This window comes from Gigantopelta aegis, chromosome 10, assembly GCF_016097555.1.
Source record: "Gigantopelta aegis isolate Gae_Host chromosome 10, Gae_host_genome, whole genome shotgun sequence".
NCBI classification, from domain to species: Eukaryota; Metazoa; Mollusca; class Gastropoda; order Neomphalida; family Peltospiridae; genus Gigantopelta; species Gigantopelta aegis.
Window position 1 is genome coordinate 88,147,027 of NC_054708.1, and position 25,020 is coordinate 88,172,046.

The 25,020-nt window shown below is 37.9% G+C and overlaps 1 protein-coding gene across 2 annotated transcripts in view; it reads right to left on the minus strand.

Annotated features, from left to right (window-relative positions):
• The window catches only part of LOC121383070 (protein FAM53A-like), a 107,682-nt gene that overhangs the window by 66,473 nt on the left and 16,189 nt on the right, over positions 1–25,020 (minus strand). The window contains exon 1 of one of the 2 annotated variants that reach the window (XM_041512841.1): positions 572–648. The exons of the other annotated variant lie outside the window; for it this stretch is intronic. The gene's annotated coding sequence lies outside the window, so the exon portion shown is untranslated. Of the gene's footprint in view, positions 1–571; positions 649–25,020 lie in introns of those variants that run through there. 2 annotated transcript variants of the gene reach the window in all.

Here is a 25,020-nt window from a genome sequence, read left to right on the forward strand (position 1 = left end):
AAGCACACACATACACACACACACACACACACACACACACACACACACACACACACACACACACACACACACACACACACACACACACACACACACACACACACACACACACACACACACATATATATATATGACACACTCATATCTATTAGTATTGACACGAAACAAAGACGATAGAGGACACTTCTTTCACATACAAAAGACGGAAAAAGTCTATCGTTACTTGTACTGAGCACATATATGACACTTTCATACCCCTACTCATTAGAATCATGCACACAAATGATCCTTGAGTAAAAGTTGTCAAGACATTGTTTCTAAAACACAAAACAAAAGAGAAAACAAAATCTAGTATATGTCTTTACAACACACCCCTACCCCTTAAAATCATACACACACAAATTATTTATGAGTGATAATTATTAGAGGACATTTCTAACAACATGTGTACACACAAGACTAAAAAAACATATATATATATAGTTATTTGTACTAAGCATGTACACCGAGATACCCATACCTGTTATCCCCACCCCACCCCCTCAAACAACACAAGACAAACAAAACAAACCTGTCTTGGTGTGTGTCTGTGAGTGTGTGTAAGACGGTGTTGTCATCATGCGGTGTGCCACCTTGAATGGCCTGCCGGTATGTGTGTGTGTGTGTGTGTGTGTGTGTGTGTGTGTGTGTGTGTGATACCTGTGTATATGATACTACTGCTCCTAGCAGTCACATGGCTATTCCATGTTACTTCTACACAGAAGGGCTCAGCTTATTGACAACTCATTGCAGTGGTGTGTGTGCGTGTGTGTATGTGTGTGTGTGTGTGAAAGTGAGTGTGTGTGTGTGTGTGTGAAAGTGAGTGTGTGTGTGTGTGTGTGTGAAAGTGAGTGTGTGTGTGTGTGTGTATGTATGTGTGTGTGTGCATATATGTGTGTGTTGTATGTGTTGTGTGTGTATGCTCGTGTGTTGTGTGTGTGTGTATATGTATATGTATGTATGTGTGTATGTATGTCTGTGTATGTAGTATGTGTGCTGTGCGACTGATTATGTGTGGTATGAGTGTGTGTGTGTGTGTGTGTGTATACAGTATTTGTATGTGTGTCAGTATATGTGTATCTGTGTGTGTGTATGTGTGTTTATATGTATGTGTGTGTGTATGTGTGTATGTATGTATGTATGTATGTATGTATGTATGTATGTATGTATGTATGTATGTATGTATGTATGTATGTATATGTATGTATGTATGTATATGTATGTATGTATGTATATGTGTGTTTGTATATGTGTGTGTGTGTGTGTGTATGTATGTGTGTATGTATATGTATACGTGTGTCGCTGTGTGTCTCTGTGTGTGTGTGTGTGTATGTGTGTGTGTGTGTGTGTGTGTGTGTAAGGCAACATAGACCAAGGCCAAGTACACTGAATGGGAGAACACAAACCCATCAAGCCATTACACGGAAAAATCTTGTGTTCCATGAACAAAACCCATCTGGCAAGCGCTCAACTCTGTCTTTCCCTAACGGTCGATTGGTCACTTAATTCGTGTACAGTGCTGTCCAGGGATTAGTGTAGATACAACAGTTAGGATACCAGTCTTATTTTCACCTCACTAATTCGTGTACAGTGCTGTCCAGGGATTAGTGTAGATACAACAGTTAGGATACCAGTCTTATTTTCACCTCACTAAGGCCATCCGACAAAACAAAACCACATTTTGTCACAACTAGTTCCCTAAGGATTAGTCACTCACCTTGTACTCTTTCTATACACTATTTCACAATTAAATCAATGTCTAAAATATCTCCAACCTTTTACATATATTCATCATCTAATCATTTCTTTTAGACATTCTGACCACGAGTCATCTGTCTTCCAGAAACTGATTTGGTGTCGCGCATAAATGCATGCAAGGGTTTGAGATTTCTTTTCCTCAGGGGTGTGGTCTTCTGCATTGAAATACATATTATGGAATGAATGAATGAATGAATGAATGAATGAATATTTAACAATAACTCAGACAAAAAACTACAGATGGGCTGTTGGGTGTGAAAGCAATGTTTGTATGTGATTATGGTTGTGTGCATTACAACTAAAACTTACATAAGATGTAAAACACAGTGTAAAGAGCTACATGTGCATCACTGCGGCATCGGGGAGAGGTCAACTAAACAACTCCTCGTTTGGGGAGGGGGGGCAGTTATTTACTTTTATAAACATTAAATAATTATAAATATAAATAAATATATTTCTTTAATATAAATTAAACGTTTTTAAAGAATTTGTTTGTGACACACAGTGCCGCTATTTCAATAAGACTAATGGAAAAGGAACCTTGATTACAGAATGGGTAGAATCTAACATTGCCTGAATAGAAAAACAATGTGTGAACTTACCGCTCGTACAATCCTACCTCACCAAAACAATGTGTGAACTTACCGCTCGTACAATCCTACCTCACCAAAACAATGTGTGAACTTACCGCTCGTACAATCCTACCTCACCAAAACAATGTGTGAACTTACCGCTCGTACAATCCTACCTCACCAAAACAATGTGTGAACTTACCGCTCGTACAATCCTACCTCACCAAAACAATGTGTGAACTTACCGCTCGTACAATCCTACCTCACCAAAACAATGTGTGAACTTACCGCTCGTACAATCCTACCTCACCAAAACAATGTGTGAACTTACCGCTCGTACAATCCTACCTCACCAAAACAATGTGTGAACTTACCGCTCGTACAATCCTACCTCACCAAAACAATGTGTGAACTTACCGCTCGTACAATCCTACCTCACCAAAACAATGTGTGAACTTACCGCTCGTACAATCCTACCTCACCAAAACAAGTACCAGATCAATGTGCTCTGATGGTGTCATTAACGAAAACAAACTTTTAAAAACTAAAGATTTTTTGAAGAAGTATCAATAAGTGTACAAATATGCAAAAATAAACTGTCTGATTTTAAAGTTTGTTTTGTTTAATGACACCACTCGAGCAAATTGATTTATGAATCATCGGCTATTGGATGTCAAACATTTGGCAAAACTGACATATCGTCTTAGAGAGGAAACCTGCTACATTTTTCCAGTAGTAGCAATGGCTCTTTATATGCACTATAACATATACCACAGCTATAGATATACCAGTTGTGGTGTACTGGCTGGAACGAGAAATAGCCCAATGGGCTCACTAACAGGGATCGATCCCAGACAGACCACACATGAAGCGAGCACTTTACTACTGTGCTACACACACACACATTTAATTTTATTCTATTGGCCCACATTGGGGGAAACAAAATGTTGTACTCGCCACGTTCACTCCATTCTTACCCATGACAACACTTTAGATTCATTTTGTGTCCAGAGTGGAAACCAATTTTAAATATTAAGCTGGAAGCAACTGCTAGCCTGTGACAAGCACTTCTAGAAAATTAAGACTCCTAATTAGACTTGTCGTGTTATGTTCTTAACAGCAATAGGGAAGACTTGAGACAAAGACGGATGAAGTTTATGATTCATAACATTACTATCACTCTTGAAAAAAAAAAATTCTCATTATATCTTAAATACTGTCAAAAACAAAATGGAAAGTAAAAGCAAAAAAAAAATTGTTTAACGACACCACTGGAGCACATTGATTAATTAATTATCGGCTATTGGATGTCGAACATACGGTTATTCTGACTCGTAGTCATCAGAAGAAACCCGCTTCAGTTTTCCTAATGCAGCAAGGGATCTTCTAAATGCACTTTCCCACAGACAGGAAAGCACATATCACGGCCTTTGTCCAGTTCTAGTGCACTGATTAGAACTAGGAAAATCCCAGTCAGTTGAATGGGTCCACCAAGGTGGTTCGATCCTGCGACGCAAGCACCTCAAGCGAGTACTCAACTGACTAAGTTAAATCCCACCCCCGGAAAGCAAAAGCTGCTAATGAAGTTAATTATCATAAAATATATTGTGCATTTTGAACAGGAGGGCACGACATAGCCCAGTGGTACAGTGCTCGCCTGATGAACGGTGGGGCTAGGATAGATCCCTGTCAGTGGACCCATTGGGCTATTTCTTGTTCCAACCAGTGCACCGCAACTGGTATATCAAAGGCCATGTTTGTGCTATCCTGTCTGTGGGATGATACATATAAAAGGTCCCTTGCTACTAATGAAAAAATGTAGCGAATTTTCTCTCTAAGACTAATTGCCAAATGTTTGACATCCAATAGCCCATGATTAACAAATCAATGTGCTCTAGTGGTGTTGTTAAACAAACAAACTTCTTTTTTTTCCCTAAGAAAGGCCTTCCATCTAGAGGATGTTCTGAAAGCCTTAATAAACAGGATCCGTTGCCTGCTCCCTGTGAGTTTTGTGCCTTGCCTGACCTCATTTCTGCACCAGCTCTAACCACCAGGTTGTTTTTCTCTGTATTGTGTTGGCCTCAACATGTGATGTTGATTGAGAAATGTTTCACGTGCTTTTTCGCTCCTCGGTTCCTGTCTTGCGTGTACTGCCACGGTGCTGCTCTCCTCACAACACAGTGTCACTGTTGACACCAGCTCGCAGACAAGCATCACAAGCCAACACACATCCACCACTTATCGAAATCACATCCTCTTAGCAATATTAGCAAAGATGCACAAAAAATGCATTATAAACTTTTACTTAGCATGTAACCGTGAAGTTAAGCCATGAATATTTCATCACATCTGCATTACTATTTCATCAAATGTTTAAAGTAGGATAGCCTCAGTTAATAAAATTAAGTGAATGTTTAACATCACCACAGCACAAACAAACATCATCTGTTGGGTATCAAACAAAGGTAAAAAGGCCTATATGACAATGATTATTTATTAATGAAAACAAGAATTCACTAAAATGAATGACTTGCCTATCATAAACTTTGACAGTGATGTATTTGTAGCAACACAGAGCTACAATAACTACGGATAAGGAATAATTCACTATTTTCTGTCAGAAAAAATCCCTTGTAATCTCAGAAAGACAACCCCAGTCCCAAATGTTAGATGTTAGTGAGTGGAACTATCAGGTGTCGAAATGACAGCATCTGCCCTTCTCTCCCACCCACCCCATGCTGCAGTGAGTCATCAGATACTAAAATGAGGTAACTGGCACTACCAGTACTAGTATTTCCAAAGTAAGGCAGCATCTACATGTACATCAAGGCTTTCAGAACAGCCTCTGGATTTATTCATCATCGGCTATTGGATGTCAAACATTTTGGTAATTTTGTCAGTCAGACAGGAAATCCGCTATATTTTCCCATTAGTAGCAAGGGATCTTTTATATGCACCATCCCACAGACAGGATAGCACATACCATGGCCTTTGATATACCCATCGTGGTGCACTGGCTAGAATGAAAAATAGCCCCATGGGCCCATCAATGGGGATCAATCCTCAACTGAGTGCATTACGACTAAAATATGTCCCTCCCTTCTTATGAAAAGTCAAATTAAAACTGCATTATCATTACAGGTTAAATCAGTGTCCTATTTCAGGCTGCTTCATTAATTTCTCAAAGTATAAATTGTGACCGGAATATTTTGTGCCGAGACTGTAACCACTTACATGTGCAGGTCTGACTTTTCAGTCTAATTCACAAAGATAATAAGATCTGGTAGCTCTCCATGAAAATAAGTTTGGTGTCTGAAAAATAATGCAGAGCCACTTCAGACTTAACTTTCTTTGGAAACCTGTCAGCCAAAACAAATGTCATGGTCAAAACAAACTGCAATGATATTAAATTGTTACACATGATTTAGACCAGACTTTAGAAAGTAGGGTATGAAACTATAAGAAAAGAAATGTTATTTGAAATGAAAGGTGACATTATTAACAAACTTAATACCAAATGAATCTGTGGAGTAGATTCAAATCCTGCCAATATCCAGTTTGTGCTTCGGTATGTACCGGTAGTATAAAGTGGATTAACAAAAAGTATATATCATTTGGAATAAGCATAGACGTCCATTCATTATCAAATGATAATGTTATGTGGATTAACAAAAAGTAAATATCAGTTGGAATAAGAGTAGATATCCATTCATTATCAAGTAATAACGCTATGTTAATTGATGGTTCCCCATACCACTGGCCGATAGTGTTGTCAAAGGAATCATAACACCTTGTGAAATAGATTATATTTCACTTCCTAGTGTGTACACTTCAGCGTCACACAATGCCTGATCTATCTACTGAAAACTCTTTGATCTTAAATCACAAAACAGCTTACATGTAGTATATGTACTGCATAGTATTAGTGGCACAATGAAAGAGAAAGTTTTTGACGACACCTCAACACATTGTTTAACCAACAGCTAGTAGGTGTCAAACATAGGTCACTGTACAGTTTGGTCTACAAGTCAGAGATGATCACCGTCACCAAAAAAGCTATACATGACGTATTACATGTACGTGTTATACAAAGTAGAAACAAGGGAGCTTCTGCTGTAAAATATACCAGTGGATAGAGATAGAGATAGAGACAGAGAGACAGAGAGAGAGAGAGAGAGAGAGAGAGAGAGAGAGAGAGAGAGAGAGAGAGAGAGAGAGAGAGAGAGAGACAGACAGACAGACAGACAGACAGGCAGGGAGGGAGACACACACACACAGACAGACAGACAGAGACAGAGAAGTCAGACAGAGAGATGAGAGGGGAGTGAAGAGTTTGAAAATGTATATTTAATGACACACTAAACAAACTTATAATCCATACAGGACATCACATACCATGGCCTCTGAAGTATATACTACTCAAAAGAATTTAAGGGTCAAAAATTTATAACCAAATAAGTTTCAGAGTGTATTAGATTGATGATGTAAACTACACCAAAAATTTAATTTATTGTTCCATATTTACAAAAAACCACAAATAAACGTCACTGTACACAAGAAAGTCACATGACATGCTGTCAAAGTTGAAGGTTGTCAAACATGGATTTTACACATTAGAACATTCGTTTAATAGTGTGTGAATCCACCCCTGGCGCGAATACACTCGACACATCGTTGCCTCATGCTGTTGATCAGACGTCTGAAGAACTCTTGGGGAATGGCCTGCCACTCTGCCATAAGAAGTTGACCCAGATCATGAAGGGCGCGGTGGGGTCTGGCATTGTCATCCTGCAGAACTGCCCCGCCGCCAATCTGCTGAAGGCCTGGGAGAACCAACTGCCGGATAATCTCATTCAGATAGCGGATTCCATTCAGATTGCCATCCACCACATAGAGGGGGGTCCTGTGGTGGATAGAGATGCCGCCCCACACCATGACGCTGCCACCACCAAACCGGTGATGTTGTCTAACGTTAACGTCAGCGAAGCGCTCCCCAGGACGTCTGTAGACACGAACCCGACCGTCGTTGAACTGGAGACTAAACCTGGACTCATCAGTGAACATCACTCGATCCCACTGAACACGTTGCCACCGCAGATGAAGTGTGCACCAGTGACGTCTGGCCGTTCTGTGACATGGTAGGAGTGGTGGTCGAACAGCCTGGCGACGGCAGCGTAGATTATTGGCTCTCAGACGATTGCGTATGGTTTGATCAGACACTCGAGTTCCAGTTGCAGTCCGCAGATTGTCACGTAATCGGCGTACAGTGGTTGTGCGTTGACGTAGAGCCATATTGGTGATGTAGCGGTCCTCTCTATTTGTAGTGCTTCGGGGTCTTCCCGAACGTGGACGATTTCGAATAGAATTCGTTGCTTGGTACCGTTGCCACAGTCGGCCAACGACACTCTGACTGACACCAAGTCTCAGAGCAACATTTCTTTGCGTATTGCCATCCTGAAGCCAAGCAATAGCCCTTCCCCTCGATCTTCGATAGTCAGTTGACGTCGTACCATTGTCGAATTTGGAGTGTGCACCGTACACGAACGCAAGCTCCAATTATACGGAAATTCAGCATTGGGAACATGGAATACACGTGCAAAGCGTGCAAATGAAGCGCTTTGTGAAAAAGCACGTTATGGGCACTTAGCAGACCTTTCGCTTTCTCCCTAATTTACGTGCAAATGTAAGCATGTCGACAGTGTCAATGACAGTGGATTTTAATTCATTTATGGGTTGCTTAGGCCCACTTTTGTCAAAATGGAACAATACCATGCGTGACATTATGGTCTAGCTAATATAATTGACATTCAGAAAATAATGTCGAAAATATCGTCTGACCCTTAAATTCTTTTGAGTAGTATATATAAATTATCCTACACATTAGGTGAGCACTCTATCAATGAGCTACAGCCAGACATTATCTAGCAGAGAGCTGGAGCAGTTGCCCCCTCCCTCCCTCCTCAAAATATAAATTAAAGTGCCCCTTTTTAATTTGAGGTGCATAAAAAATGTTTCTAGCTGGAGAAGCCCTTTTATTACTGTTCCTTGCTGCAATGCTTACTGTTCTTCTGGTGTAAGCATGTGGCCCTGATACCCCAATGTTTACTGCTCTTCTGGTGTAAGCATGTGGCCCGGATACCTCAATGTTTACGGCTCTTCTGGTGTAAGCATGTGGCCAATGTTTACTGCTCGTCTGGTGTAAGCATGTGGTCCCGATACCCCAATGTTTACTGCTCGTCTGGGGTAAGCATGTGGTCCCGATACCCCAATGTTTACCGCTCTTCTGGTGTAAGCATGTGGTCCCGATACCCCAATGTTTACCACTCTTCTGGTGTACGCATGTGGCCCAATACCCCAATGTTTACCACTCTTCTGGTGTACGCATGTGGTCCAATACCCCAATGTTTACCACTCTTCTGGTGTACGCATGTGGCCCAATACCCCAATGTTTACCACTCTTCTGGTGTACGCATGTGGCCCAATACCCCAATGTTTACCACTCTTCTGGTGTACGCATGTGGCCCAATTCCCCAATGTTTACTGCTCTTCTGGTGTAAGTATGTGGCTCTGATACCCTAATGTTTACTGCTTTTCTGGTGTTAGCATGTGACCCTGATATCCCAATGTTTACCGCTCTTCTGGTGTCAGTATGTGGCTCTGATACCCCAACCTTAATGCATTGATGTATATTATTAAAACGTGTATTAATAAGAGTCTATTTTTGTCTGAGGAAGCAGCCACCCATGAAGTGAGCAGTCATGGTCATGCTCTCACCACCTCAGAATCAACTTAAACACAAAACTGTTCGACAGTCAAATACATTTGGGCTATGCTAAAGAACTTCAGAGCCTAGACTCCAATCTTCAGTCACTTCATATACATGCATTAAAGTCTTAAGTCTGGACTTTAAATTTTATTTTTATAAGCAGCAGGCCAAGACAATTATAGTGTATGCCATAAAACATTCAGTGGTCAAAGTTCAAGTAATGGTGGAGTAATTTCAATGGTGACCATCATCACGATTAAACTTTGGAAAACATACACAGTGATTTACACAACTTACTTTTTACTCTTCAATTTTTAATAAAAGGTTATTTCAATACAATCTTTTGCAGATTTTTCTTAACGATAAATGTAACAGTAGTTTTTGAAAATTACCTGTGATTGTGAACAAAATACTAAGTCATAGTAATACTTGGATTAGTATGTACAGTTGTTTACATCATTTATACATTGATAAACATATATGCATATCCAAAATAAAAGGGTTTTAAGATGAATAAAGCTACCGGTAAGGTCAAATAAACAGAATAACAAACTTGGTCCCAGATATCCAATTTATGTCCCTCATGAAATAATTTACAGTTATTCTTTGCTAAAGCTTGTGACGAACAAAAATTATCCTCTATATGATAAACATTATATTCTGTTTTTGACCAGTTAAGCAAATACAGACAGTTTGTTTAATGTATATACTGAATTAAAAGGCCAAATATTTATTGAGAGAGAGAGAGAGAGAGAGAGAGAGAAAAAGAGAGAGAGGGAGGGAGGGAGGGAGGGAGAGGGGGAGAGAGAGAGAGAGAGAGAGAGAGAGAGAGAGAGAGAGAGAGAGAGAGAGACAGACAGAGACAGAGACAGAGACAGAGAGACAGACAGAGAGACAAAGAGAGAGAGACAGAGAGAGACAGACAGACAGACAGACAGACTGACAATTTCTTTAAAAAGCCCTTTTTCCACTACAGGAATATATGTCACATGAGACATAGTTATATATGGATGTAAACAAAGCAGACGACACATAAATGCAGATTTAGACCATGTTATACAGTGTTATATGTTTTGTTAATATGGTGACAAAAGATTTAATGACACCATTTTCAATAATTAACTTGATAAATTTACACAAGGATGTTTGCCATACCCCTATTTGACCATGTATAATATCATGCTGTTAAATTGAGACATTTGTTGATGTTGTTTCTTCATTACATACATGAAAAATTGTGTATAAGTTGCTGTACTGAAACATATGTTAAAAACATTTGCCTGAATGATATATTTCCAAAATATTCTTAGTGATTATAAAAATTACCTGGTTTCCTGTTCCTTTGTAATAAATTAAACTACAAGTACATCATACATAATGAATATATTTCTCAGTGTACTCTAAATCGTTTAGTAAAGTAAATATTATCTAAATACACTGCAAGAATGTTTTACATGACGTTATATAAATATTATTTCACAATGCTCTAAAGTACTTACTGCATAGAAACATACAAATCAACTGGCATGTACCTTTTTTCTGTTCAAGTAAACAAGAATATTTATGATGTTAAATTAGGCATGTTTATAGAAGTACCGATAAAATTCCTAGCTGATCAAAGTAATCAAACACTGATAAATGACTTGTAATGGAAATGCCAGCAGCAATAACCGAAGTAAAGTTATTTGTAAAAACACAATATACCATCAATATTTAGAGCGACATGAAAGGGCCTATATTGGAGCTAGCACTGGCCAAATGAAGAGCAATAAAACCCTGTTCAATGCCACTATATGTATGTGTATCTCAAATGCTGTGCCAACACAACACAGATAAATCAAATGTCACCAAGTATACTACACAAACGGCTGTGCCAACACAACACAGATAAATCAAATGTCACCAAGTATACTACACAAACGGCTGTGCCAACACAACACAGATAAATCAAATGTCACCAAGTATACTACACAAACGGCTGTGCCAACACAACACAGATAAATCAAATGTCACCAAGTATACTACACAAACGGCTGTGCCAACACAACACAGATAAATCAAATGTCACCAAGTATACTACACAAACGGCTGTGCCAACACAACACAGATAAATCAAATGTCACCAAGTATACTACACAAAACAATTTAGAGAACACTAAAATTATCATGCCAGTTTGAAAACATAAAACATGAAGTGTAATAGTGCATCTGAAATGGTATGGAGATATTAAAGAAAAACCTTACCTAAATGCAATTGGGGGGTGGGGGGTGGGGGGTGGGGGAGACTCTTTTTACTTTTTAAACAAAAACCACCTAAAAACACGACAATGTGAACAGTATTGCTGTATTTTTCTAAAAGTTGTTTATACTGGTAGTATTTTCTGTGATATTGTGAAACAAAATGATAGCTGTATTACTTGATAAAGAAATGAACACATTTTACTCCCAGTAAAAACTGATTTTAAGTAACCTTATACAGGTAGCAGGCCTTTGAACTGATGTCTGTGAAACCTGTGAACCAGTGACTTTTATCTCTTATCTCTCAATAAGAGGGTCCTCTGTTGACCCTAATGCTATAAGAAATCCATCTTGTGATCACTGAAAAAAACACCAGACTCCAAAAACATAGTTCATATTTAGTTATTCAACTAAAATATCCCAAGTATTGTTGTTTTAGAATACTGTACTTGCATATAAACACAATAGACGTGGATATTAATTATCAGCAAATTTAAAGGATTGAATTTTCAAGCCACTTAATGCCTAAGACGACAAGAACTTAGGTTTCTACGATAAAAAATATGGGGGAATTCGTTCCACGTTATATGTAACTGATGACAAAATTATAATAATGGTATTGAAATTGGTTATTCCACTTGCCACTCACTTTGTGATACCCTCCTCCAATGTAAAGCAACTGGCCACTCACTTTGTGATACCCTCCTCCAATGTAAAGCAACTGGCTATTCACTTTGTGATACCCTCCTCCAATGTAAAGCAACTGGCTATTCACTTTGTGATACCCTCCTCCAATGTAAAGCAACTGGCCACTCACTTTGTGATACCCTCCTCCAATGTAAAGCAACTGGCCACTCACTTTGTGATACCCTCCTCCAATGTAAAGCAACTGGCTATTCACTTTGTCATACCCTCCTCTAATGTAAAGCAACTGGCTATTCACTTTGTCATACCCTCCTCTAATGTAAAGCAACTGGCTATTCACTTTGTCATACCCTCCTCCAATGTAAAGCAACTGGCTATTCACTTTGTCATACCCTCCTCCAATGTAAAGCAACTGGCTATTCACTTTGTCATACCCTCCTCCAATGTAAAGCAACTGGCTATTCACTTTGTCATACCCTCCTCTAATGTAAAGCAACTGGCTATTCACTTTGTCATACCCTCCTCTAATGTAAAGCAACTGGCTATTCACTTTGTCATACCCTCCTCCAATGTAAAGCAACTGGCTATTCACTTTGTCATACCCTCCTCTAATGTAAAGCAACTGGCTATTCACTTTGTCATACCCTCCTCCAATGTAAAGCAACTGGCCACTCACTTTGTGATACCCTCCTCCAATGTAAAGCAACTGGCTATTCACTTTGTGATACCCTCCTCCAATGTAAAGCAACTGGCTATTCACTTTGTCATACCCTCCTCCAATGTAAAGCAACTGGCTATTCTCTTTGTCATACCCTCCTCTAATGTAAAGCAACTGGCTATTCACTTTGTCATACCCTCCTCCAATGTAAAGCAACTGGCTATTCACTTTGTCATACCCTCCTCTAATGTAAAGCAACTGGCTATTCACTTTGTCATACCCTCCTCCAATGTAAAGCAACTGGCTATTCACTTTGGGATACCCTCCTCCAATGTAAAGCAACTGGCCACTCACTTTGTGATACCCTCCTCCAATGTAAAGCAACTGGCTATTCACTTTGTGATACCCTCCTCCAATGTAAAGCAACTGGCTATTCACTTTGTGATACCCTCCTCCAATGTAAAGCAACTGGCTAAATTCTCTTTGTCATACCCTCCTCTAATGTAAAGCAACTGGCTATTCTCTTTGTCATACCCTCCTCTAATGTAAAGCAACTGGCTATTCACTTCGTCATACCCTCCTCCAATGTAAAGCAACTGGCTATTCACTTTGTCATACCCTCCTCTAATGTAAAGCAACTGGCTATTCACTTTGTCATACCCTCCTCCAATGTAAAGCAACTGGCCACTCACTTTGTGATACCCTCCTCCAATGTAAAGCAACTGGCTATTCACTTTGTGATACCCTCCTCCAATGTAAAGCAACTGGCTATTCACTTTGTCATACCCTCCTCCAATGTAAAGCAACTGGCTATTCTCTTTGTCATACCCTCCTCTAATGTAAAGCAACTGGCTATTCACTTTGTCATACCCTCCTCCAATGTAAAGCAACTGGCTATTCACTTTGTCATACCCTCCTCTAATGTAAAGCAACTGGCTATTCACTTTGTCATACCCTCCTCCAATGTAAAGCAACTGGCTATTCACTTTGGGATACCCTCCTCCAATGTAAAGCAACTGGCCACTCACTTTGTGATACCCTCCTCCAATGTAAAGCAACTGGCTATTCACTTTGTGATACCCTCCTCCAATGTAAAGCAACTGGCTATTCACTTTGTGATACCCTCCTCCAATGTAAAGCAACTGGCTAAATTCTCTTTGTCATACCCTCCTCTAATGTAAAGCAACTGGCTATTCTCTTTGTCATACCCTCCTCTAATGTAAAGCAACTGGCTATTCACTTCGTCATACCCTCCTCCAATGTAAAGCAACTGGCTATTCACTTTGTGATAGTCCGTTGCTACATATTTTACTACCAGACATCATTATCCAAAGCAACAGACAAAGCATTTGAGACTATATTCCTCAAAGTTCCTACTGATCCTGAGGTTATGACAACATCACTGGGTTATTACTTGATATTAAAGAAACTTGAGCAAGACAAAGTTAGGATTTGTGACCAAGCCATTTATGAAATAGCATTAGCACTACGGAATAATTGTTCTCTTTTAAATGTGCACTAGGATTCTTCATGTGAATAAGCGACATAGAATATATTCCTGCTCATGCAGAGGTCTGTCTTCCAGGAACTGCAAAAAGAATCATTCTGGAAGAACTATTACTTAATACTGAAGCTACAGATCAGTGTGGTGTGCATTGTAATACTTGAGTTATTCTGACTTTTCAACATCTGGTTATTGCCAGAAACTTCAGATCTGGGTTGGGGGGTTTTCAAACCTTGATGAAACTGTTAGTAATATTATTGATATTTTGGTGAGAAATGAGCAAAGTAAGAATAAAGATGTGTTCCAGGGAGATATTTCATAATTTCTCCCAAGTGTATGACCACTCCTTGCATAGTTCAAATACATGTATGTATGTTGTGACAACCCTATGGCATTTATACACATCAGAAATAGTGGGTACAACAACTAATACCTATCACAAAAATGAGCGGGGCGGATACTCAAACTCTAACAGGTCTTTTGCTCAGCCCAATATTATACTCACTAGCTGTGTAATCCCTGGCACTGTGGCTTGGTAACTATCCCCTCTACCCCAAGTAATCGGAAGCAAGCTTATTCACTCTTCAGTACCAGATTTACTTCACTCAACCAAAATGGTTGATACACAATTGAAAATATTTGCTCATACAATAAATCTGTGTAACCAGACATACTTATTAGACCCATATTTTGTAAAGGCAGGAAATGAAAATACTTCCAGTCATGTTCACGTGCAAGACTCAAGACTTATGTGACATATGTTGTTTGAGGCATAAGCATAGAAAACGAGGGGTATCAGGGGGTCACCACCACCACCACCACCACCACCACATGTTCAATGCATGTTAAAGGCAAATTAATTAACTTTTAAATTTTAATTTAATGAATTTACAATTATAAATCAGGTTTTACTGATCAAAGACTTCTAACCTGTACAAAATTGACATAATGATATAAATGTAAAAATATAACATTGAGCTAAATGCTAGTTAATAGTATTTTAATTAAACATTATAACTTTGAAATAATTGTTTAAACATGCATTATGATAAACATACATAGGCCAGTAAACCAAGTTTCATTGATGTAGAACTTTTAGGGCAACCGGGCGACTGCTAATGTTCAACCCTGATCAACACCCAAGAACATTGTTAATAAAAAAACAGGAAATGTTTTATTTAATGACGCACTCAACATATTTTATTTACTGTTATATGGTGTCAGACAGTTAAGGATCACACAGGTATTGAGAGAGGAAACCCGCTGTTGCCACTTCATGGGCTACTCTTTTCAATTAGCAGCAAGGGACCTTTTATATGCACCATCCCACAGACAGGATAGTACATACCACGGCCTTTGTTACACCAGTTGTGGAACACTGGTTGGAATGAGAAATAACCCAATGGGTCAACCGACAGGGATCGATCCTAGACCGACTGCACACCAAGTGAATGCTTTACCACTGGGCTACATTGTTTAATCACTACAGTAACTGTGACGATCTAGAGTGAAATGAAACCATCTGCCATTAAACTACAGCTCTTTTATATAGGCACTGGAAATATGTTATTTATATGCACTTTCCCACACAGAGGATAGCAGATATAACAGCCTTTAATATAGCAGTTGTAGGACACTGGTTAGAATGGAATAATAAACCAATGCATACATGTATGTTAATTCGATGACAGCAATCAATCCCATGACTCATCATGTTAATGTCATACACCCCCACCCCACCCACAATGGCAGACAAACATATTACAATGCAGTAATCACTAGTATGTGGGCGCCAACTAAATTCTTTTCACTAGCACAGAAAGCTGTTTTGTAAATCATGGACGTAAACAATGTTCTTGAAGCATATGGATTTTTTTAACACTAATACATGTGCATGCAAAGGAAAGAGTAGCTTGACCTACTATGTGTTTTCAAAGTACTGCAATATAAGCCTGGAAGTGAAGCATAATGCACATGGCAACCCTCTTTATTAAAAAAATCTGTTATGTTGTAATCCAACCAACTAGATGGAAATTACTCCAGCTCACCACATTCAATTAATGCAAATCTTTTATTCTGCTTTTTTTCTTTCTTTCTCTTATTCACTTCAGTTGAAATCATTTTAAATCTTGTCATGTACATGAAATATGTTTTTAAATTCAAAACATGCCTTCTGTCTTATCTGCTGTTAAAATGATGGATCGAATTGCAGGTAAATGAATGACAAGTGACAAATTACTGACCTGAACCGTTAACAAATATGTGTTAAGCAAACAACTGCAAATCTATTACAACTAATAGGGGGGAGGGGGGAGAAGCATGGTGGACATGTAGCTCAGTGGTAAAGGGCTGACAAGGTGTGATGGGCCACAGGATCAATCACCCTCAACGGACACATGGGTTTTCCATCCCAATAATGATAGGTAATTAAAAGCCATGGCACGCACTGTCTTGCATATGGTAAAGTGAATATAAAAGATACCTTGCTCCTTTTTCAGTGCAAATAGTCCATGTTTCGAAGGAATGGAGTTCCATGATTTTATCCATTTTTATCCACTATTAGCAAGGGATCTTTTATATGCACTTTACCATAGAAAGGATACCACCCCTTTAATATACCAGTCATGGGGTACAGTTGGAATGGGAAAACCCCCATTGGTCCATCAAGGAGGTTTGATCCTACGACCTAAGCATGTCCGGCGAGCTAAGTCCCACTGAAAAAGATTGTCTCTCACTGTTACATGTGACCACATATTTACAAACACAATGTCATTCTGCAAGTCTCAGGCTATGCATTCATAATCGCAGAAAAGTTGTGGCTATGCATTTTTACTTGTTTAACCCTCTGGGAACACATCTGTGATCACCAAAAATGTCTTTTGTATATATTTACCATCTAAGTAAAAAAAACAAAAAAAACATTGTCCATACCATAACCAAACTCCTTTTTTGGTATCCCCACTCAACACCCCTTTCCCCACCTAGAATACATCAAAAATGTTTATTTTGAAAGGAATATTTCTAAATACTCATGATAGTCCCTATACATACTGCAGTAGATAGAAGTTACAGTACATGAACAGTGCTCAGTTACAAGTTTATTAACACACATGTGCAGTACACCCTGTACCAACAAAGACCGCGATCTGGCACTGACATCATCATCTACCACAGAACTCTAGTTGGATCACATCTATTCAGTTGGTACTGACAAAGGAATCATCAAACTCATCTGAGGTGGACTATGGTTTGAGGAAATGAAATTAGTGTTTGTTGTTGGGATAATCAGTGGTAAGTGTGTCAAGTTGTTCCACGCCTCTTGGCACAGGCCGGCCAGCTCCTCATCTGTTGTATCACAAATAATTATGTCCCTTACTGGTTGCACTACACTAAATCATTTCCCACCGGTAATTCGTCAAACTTTCTGATAACAACTTGTATCTAGACAGTATACACATACAACGAAGGTACATGTACTTTAAGAAAGAATGAATGAATGAATGAATGAATGAATGAATGAATGAATGTTTAACGACACAACATTTACTTTTAAGAAAATGGATTGTAAACGACCAAAGGGCCCAGGCCTCTGTCCTACTTGTAGTCAATTAATTAATTTTGCTTTTTTACAGCCTTGTGGAATTTTTTTTTTTAATTAATCTGCACCTAGTTGCATGTTATAACATTTCAAAGATTATGCTAGTTCTTACTAGCAACCTTTGTTTTTGCAGGATAACCAGAGCTGTTCAGTATAGAATTCTTCTGCTTGATGTGCAGTCCATCTAAAGAACATTGATTTATTAATCATCGGCTACTGGGTGTCAAACATTTTGACATTTTGACATATAGTCTTAGAAAGGAAACCCACTACAGTTTTTCATTAGTAGCAAGGGATCTTTTATATGCGCAATCCCATAGACAGGATGGCACATACCATGGCCTTTGATATACCAGTCATGGTGCACTGGCTGGAATGAGAAATAGCCCAATGGGCCGACCGATGGAGATCGATCCCAGACCGAGCGCGTATCAGGCGAGCGCTTTACCATTGGGCTAAGTCTCGCCCCCTGCAGTCAGTCTAGGATCGATCTCCATCAGTGGTTTTGTTGGCTTATTTCTCATTCAAAAGGCCATGGTATATACTATCCTGTCTGTGGGATGGCACATATAAAACATCCCTTGCTGTTAATCAAAAGGAATGGTCTATGAAGTGATGGCAGTGGGTTTTATTCTTTAATAATCTATTTGGTTCTTAACCTTATATAACCTTAATTAAAATGTGTTATTTTCAAGATATGAATTATATTTTGTTTGAAACACATATGCTGATATTCATCCCTATTAGTCCGGTCTACAGTGTTGCAAATGACCCCATATGTAATTATGAATGAGTCAGCCACATTTAAAGTAAAACTGTTTTTCAATACATGTACTATTACAAAGGATGCTATCCTTCACACAATGGCCTACATGTAGATCTTATCATGGTTTCACAAGTACATCTTCAAAAATCATCTGCTTATCAAATGATCTTCCCACTGAGGTGGCAGGTCCACTGTGTGTGTGTGGGACAGACACACTAACCATAACACACTAACCGTAAGCCCTGTGGGTGCTGTTCCCCATCTTGGTGCTGGGGTGGCTATAGTCTCAAGGGTTTCCCTCACAGTGGCAAATACGGCACAATTTCCATCTCCTAAAAACTTGACCTATGTTTTGTACGATTCAAAACAGTTTAGTGTCTTGCAACATGATCCATCATTGAAACATTTCACTGATGGATCAATCTGTAGGACATTAATTGTTTTCAGCAGTAGACCTAAACAATATGGCCCAAATAAATACACTCAACAACAGAAGAAATGGGAATTTTTATTATTTAATATTTAATTTTTGGGATGTGGGAGATGGGGGTGGGGAGGGTTAACTCAGTAAATAACACTGTCAAAAAGAGACCAAAATGTCCACAAGATATTCATAATTTTAACACTAAAAAACTGATGTGATTCAAAGTAAATAATTTACAATACATTTTCAAAACTACACTAATATTTCCATTTATTTTGTTGTTCAGAGTATATTATCTTGAAATATACTATACCTTGAGTTTCTTCAATTTGTTCTACTTTATTCAAGCAGTTACACTATATTCCACTTATCAACAGTCTGGTATGCATGTACATGTTTTAACTGAAATATGCCACTTTTTATCTAGCTGGGGAAGATTTGCATAATAACTCCAATCAGGCTTTCTGCCAGAGAGTAAAATGGGTATGGCGACATACCCAAATGTTTTGGCAGATTTTAAGTTGACCTTTTGACAAAATTGATAACTCTTATCACTACTACAGTAGAATTTCATTGGCTTGATCACTGTCGGTGCATCAAAGTCTGTTCGACCCATCGGGTAATTCGAACCATGCATTCGGCTGTTGTCGGGTGCTTCTGTAACACAAAAACCAATCGGAACACTTCGCATATTTCTGTTGCACTGTTGAAAAATTCATACTTAAATAATTTTTTGTATTTCTTCAGATAGACTTAGTCGTTCGAGGTAAATATGTTTAATTTTACAGTTTGGACCAATAAACTGGTTTGACAGAAAATTTCTGTTTGACTCCAGGGTATTTGACCAATCAGCACCAAAATAAAAGGGTTTAATAGAGAGAAAAAATTGGGATATTGTTCTTGGTTCGAGAATACCGGTAGGTTCGACCATTGGGCGTTCGAGCCAATGAGATTCTACTGTATATGATTTTCTTAAACCTAACCCTAAACTTCACTCATTTTCTTTCTGTCAACTGTGGTTACATTCAACAGCAAACACATTGTAAATATTCAATTCCACAGTACCATATGCAAAATGTTCTTTCTCGCAGAAACACTGCCAATGTATCCTATTGTTATGGTTTTTTTTACCATGCCCCACCTCCCCCACCCCACCCCCAGTTATTTTAGGCTGGGTGTGGTCTTGTTCAGGTCCCTAGTTTAAGTAAACTCACAGGAGGCAAAGCTATCAGCTAGATACCATTGTTCTTGAATTACTCACAAAACAAGTAGTATTATATACATTATTTGCTTCCAAATACTACACGTGACATTTTCAATACTGTTGTATACCAATAATTAAACAGTGTTATTAATGGGTGTAATTCAAGATAATAGACTGCTGCCTGTTAAAGCAGGTAGTCTGTGAGAAATAATACAGTGTTGGTGTAACCTGACTTACGACAATGTCACTGAAGTCCTGGTGGCACAGGGTCCACACAGAATGCTTGGCACTTGAACAAGTATGTAAACACTGGCAGATTAAGAATAAACACCCATATAACACACAAGTGGCAACAATAAAACCTTCTCGCTAGGGCCATTCCAGAAACGAAAATGGTGAAGGGAAATTTTGGGTCCCTTCCCCCAACAAACTATGAATATTTTAATATAATAATAATTTGGCGTTATAATGTATTTACTTTTTTCAATTCCAGAAGATTGTTAATATAATTATATAAGAAATACATATTTTACTTAGAGGTTGGCTCTCAGTCCCTCTCCTCTCCCAACCTAAATTTCCAGAAAGACCCTCATAAATATACGAATGCTTCAGACGATTTCAAAAGACATTTGTCCAAGGTTATGCATTATACCTGCTCTGATGAATGCTATGTACTTTATGTTGATTAATGTTAATTTAGTTGCGCATTTACTTGTAGAATGAAATTAAGTACTGTACATGCATGCATGCATGAATAATATAATAAATTATACTTGTGGTGTTGTCACGTACACAAAGTTAGCTGTTTTTAACTCTGTGGTGTTTGTCACGTACAATTTACAAAGTATAGCTGTTTTACTAACAAGTCTATTGCTCCATAGCTTTGATGAAATAGATTAGAATTTACATAATTACATGTATCTGTATCTATATCTACTATACAGAACATAAACTAAAATTACATAATTACATGTATCTGTATCTATATCTACTATACAGAACATAAACTAAAATTACATAATTACATACTCAGGGCTTCTAGAATTTTTATAAAATCCACTAGCCATGGGATCAGTGATTTTAAAAATTTACTAGCCACGATTAAAAAGTCACTAGCCCTACTTTACTTTAAGTTAATACAATTTTACTAAATAATAGTAATAATGAGATAGATATGTCACCTAAAGAGGGAGATAGAGCTTAAAAATACAAACTTTGGGGAGTTGGGGTGGGGGCAAGATATTCATATTTACAAAATAGACTTAACTGCAACATTTGAGAAATGGTTTTCACTAGTTGTTGGGCATGGCAGTAGTAGTTATTTACTAGCCCAACATTGAATATCACTAGACATGGGTGTAGGGCTACCATAATCTAGAAGCACTGATACTAGTATTATACCTTAACTACAGCTAGCTACTATACAGGGCATAAAGTAAACTAAAATTATATAATAACATTATTTTACATATACTTGTAAATATTTACTGTACAGGGCATAAACTACAATGTTATAAATACATATACAGTCAACCTTCTTTATAACAGGTGCTATACAGGTCTTTCCATTGAATAGAATATTTCATTATAACAATTATGAAAAGTTAGCTCCCTTGGTTTTGCAAGTAAAGTAAATAAATGAATAAATGTTTCACTATAGCACGAAAAATAGGCAAGTAAAGTATGCACCATACTGTTATATTCATTAAATTCCAGACAGAAATAAAACAAAAGAAAACAATTGAAAAGTACAGGTATCATGCAGGGCATAAATTAAAATCAAAGTGAGCCTGTATGGCTAGTGTATACATAGAGAATACTGCATCGGTGGCCATTAGATAGTATTTATCTTACAATGAGCCATTTTAAAACGTATCTATTCAGCAAAAGCTAGTTGGATATGATTTTTCAAATCAGTTGTAGGGCGTGACATAGCCCAGTGGTAGGTGCACGGTTGGTTTGGGGTCGATCCCCGTCAGTGGACCCATTGGGCTATTTCTCATTCTAGCCAGTGCACCACAACTGGTATATCAAAAGCTGTGGTATGTGCTATCCTGTCTATGGGATGATACATATAAAAGATCCCTTGATACTAATGGAAAAATATAGCGGGTTTCCTCTCTAAGACTATATATCAAAAGTACCAAATGTTTGACATGCAATAGCCGATGATTAATAAATCAATGTGCTATAGTAGTTATTAAAGAAAACAAAGTTAACTTTTAAATGAGTTGTAATATAAATGGTATATAATGGACACAAATGTTAAACCTGTCTAAACCATATCATGCCAGGAACATAATATTTACCAAATTTAGATACAATCTGGTATTTAGAGGGTTTTGTTTTAGAATTTAGAAAAAGTTAAAGTTTGCTTTGTTTAATGACATCACTAGAGCACATTGATTAATAAATCATCGGCTATTGGATTTCAAACATTTGATAATTCTGACAAGTAGTAATCAGAGGAAACCTGCTACACTTTTGTTAATGGAGCAAGGGATCTTTTATATGCACTTTCCCCACAGACAGGAAAGCACATACCACGGCCTTTCACCAGTTCTGGTGTACTGGTTGGAACGAGAAAGAAAACCAATTAGGTTAATGGATCCATAGAGGTGGTTCGATCCTGCAACATAAGCACCTCAAGGTGAGCACTAAATTGACTAAGCTAAATCCCACCCTAGAATTTAGAAAATTCGGGACAATGAAAATGGGCCGGTTTCGACTGGATTCTGGTTAGTTCAGGGTCCAGTTTATTTAGGCAGATTTCACTGTACTATATATTACACATCCTCAAAAACACAGGTTTAAAATAAATATAAATGTCTTTTCTAACTAAAATGTATTTTCAGCCATAGTGTTTTTGTAGTAACTTAAATGTGTGATACGTGACAGTGCAATCAGTTTCAGGTACAGTAATATGTGACAGTGCAATCAGTTTCAGGTACAGTAATACGTGACAGTGCAATTAGTTTAAGGTACAGCAATATGTGACAGTGCAATCAGTTTCAGGTACAGTAATATGTGACAGTGCAATCAGTTTCAGGTACAGTAATACGTGACAGTGCAATCAGTTTCAGGTACAGTAATACGTGACAGTGCAATCAGTTTCAGGTACAGTAATACGTGACAGTGCAATCAGTTTCAGGTACAGTAATACGTGACAGTGCAATCAGTTTCAGGTACAGTAATACGTGACAGTGCAATCAGTTTCAGGTACAGTAATACGTGACAGTGCAATCAGTTTCAGGTACAGTAATACGTGACAGTGCAATCAGTTTCAGGTACAGTAACACGTGACAGTGCAATCAGTTTCAGGTACAGTAACACGTGACAGTGCAATCAGTTTAAGGTACAGTAATATGTGACAGTGCAATCAATTCTGTTCATGCCTTGTTTTTTCATTGGGTGGTATGACTGTCCATTAGTTTTACCAATGTGGTGTATACAAAAAATACATTCACAAATTGAGTGTTAGTATTTGTGTAAAAATATATCATACTGTTAATTTCAAACATCTCAACAGAAAAATAAGTTAACATAAGATAAAAAATTTGTGACACACTGTAACTGTTACAAACATACATACATACATACATGCTGTGCCATTAATCTTTTATTTTACAAGCAGTGAATGGTGTTTACAAATCAATCATGTTTCAATGAAACATATATCATATTTCGACTTCCTTAATAACAAAATGTCTCTGGTGTATGTTTTGTAACCTGAATAACAAACTTGATATAAATCAAGGATACATGTACATCAGTGTCTAATAATTTGACAAATGTAAGATCTATGACAATTAAAAACTAAACTTGTCAGCTGTTTGTGTACACTGTCCCACAGAATATACAATAACAGGCATTAAAATAAATCGAGAATGGTTGTCCAGGTTACCAGGAAGTTATCATATGTCAAGAAAGTCGAGAATGTCACTTTGTTATCCACTGGTTTTTTTAAACAAAATACACCACACCTCAATTTTGATCAACTGTGTGATGTTGAAATATAAATGACACACAGATATACCAGTGCAACGAGGACAGTGGTATGACTAAAGTATGAGCCTATATGTGAATGGATTATAATGTAAAGTATAAATTTCATAATTGTACCAGACCCATAATTTATGATAATCTGTAGATCGGTTACCATTCAGGTGCTATGCTTTTTTCAATGCCTGGATAATACATTTGTATATGTTTTCAATGTTTAACCTTTCATGCTGGAGACGAGAAAGCTCACTGCCTGGGGTAACGAGAAAGCTCACTGCCTGGGGTAATGAGAAAGCTCACTGCCTGGGGTAACGAGAAAGCTCACTGCCTGGGGTAACGAGAAAGCTCACTGCCTGGGGTAACGAGAAAGCTCACTGCCTGGGGTCACGTTACAGTGTGGCAATAAACTCAGGTTACATTTCATGCATGCTTTATAACTATGATTAATGTGTATGATAACAGAAATATTTAAAATAAAACACATCATCCAAATTGTTAATGAATTGTAAAAGAATTAGAAAACAAATAAAGTAGTGAATATTACTGTCGATGAACTGCATAAAAATTTAATTTAATATATCTAAAGATTATTACACAAAAAACAACACATCAACAAAGCTGACTTATATATACACAGACAACATAATTATAGAAAATAGTTCTACCAGTGAAGTGCATAAAATGAAATGAACTAGCCACCCTTCTAGGTAGTACAATACCAAATAACTTCCGGCTGGGTCAAAGTTCGAGGTGCACCGAACTTTTGATAGAGAAGTGAACACCACAAGTCCTGTGATTGGTTATAAATGTGAGTGTGTTGGTTGTAAAAAATAATAGTTTCATCTG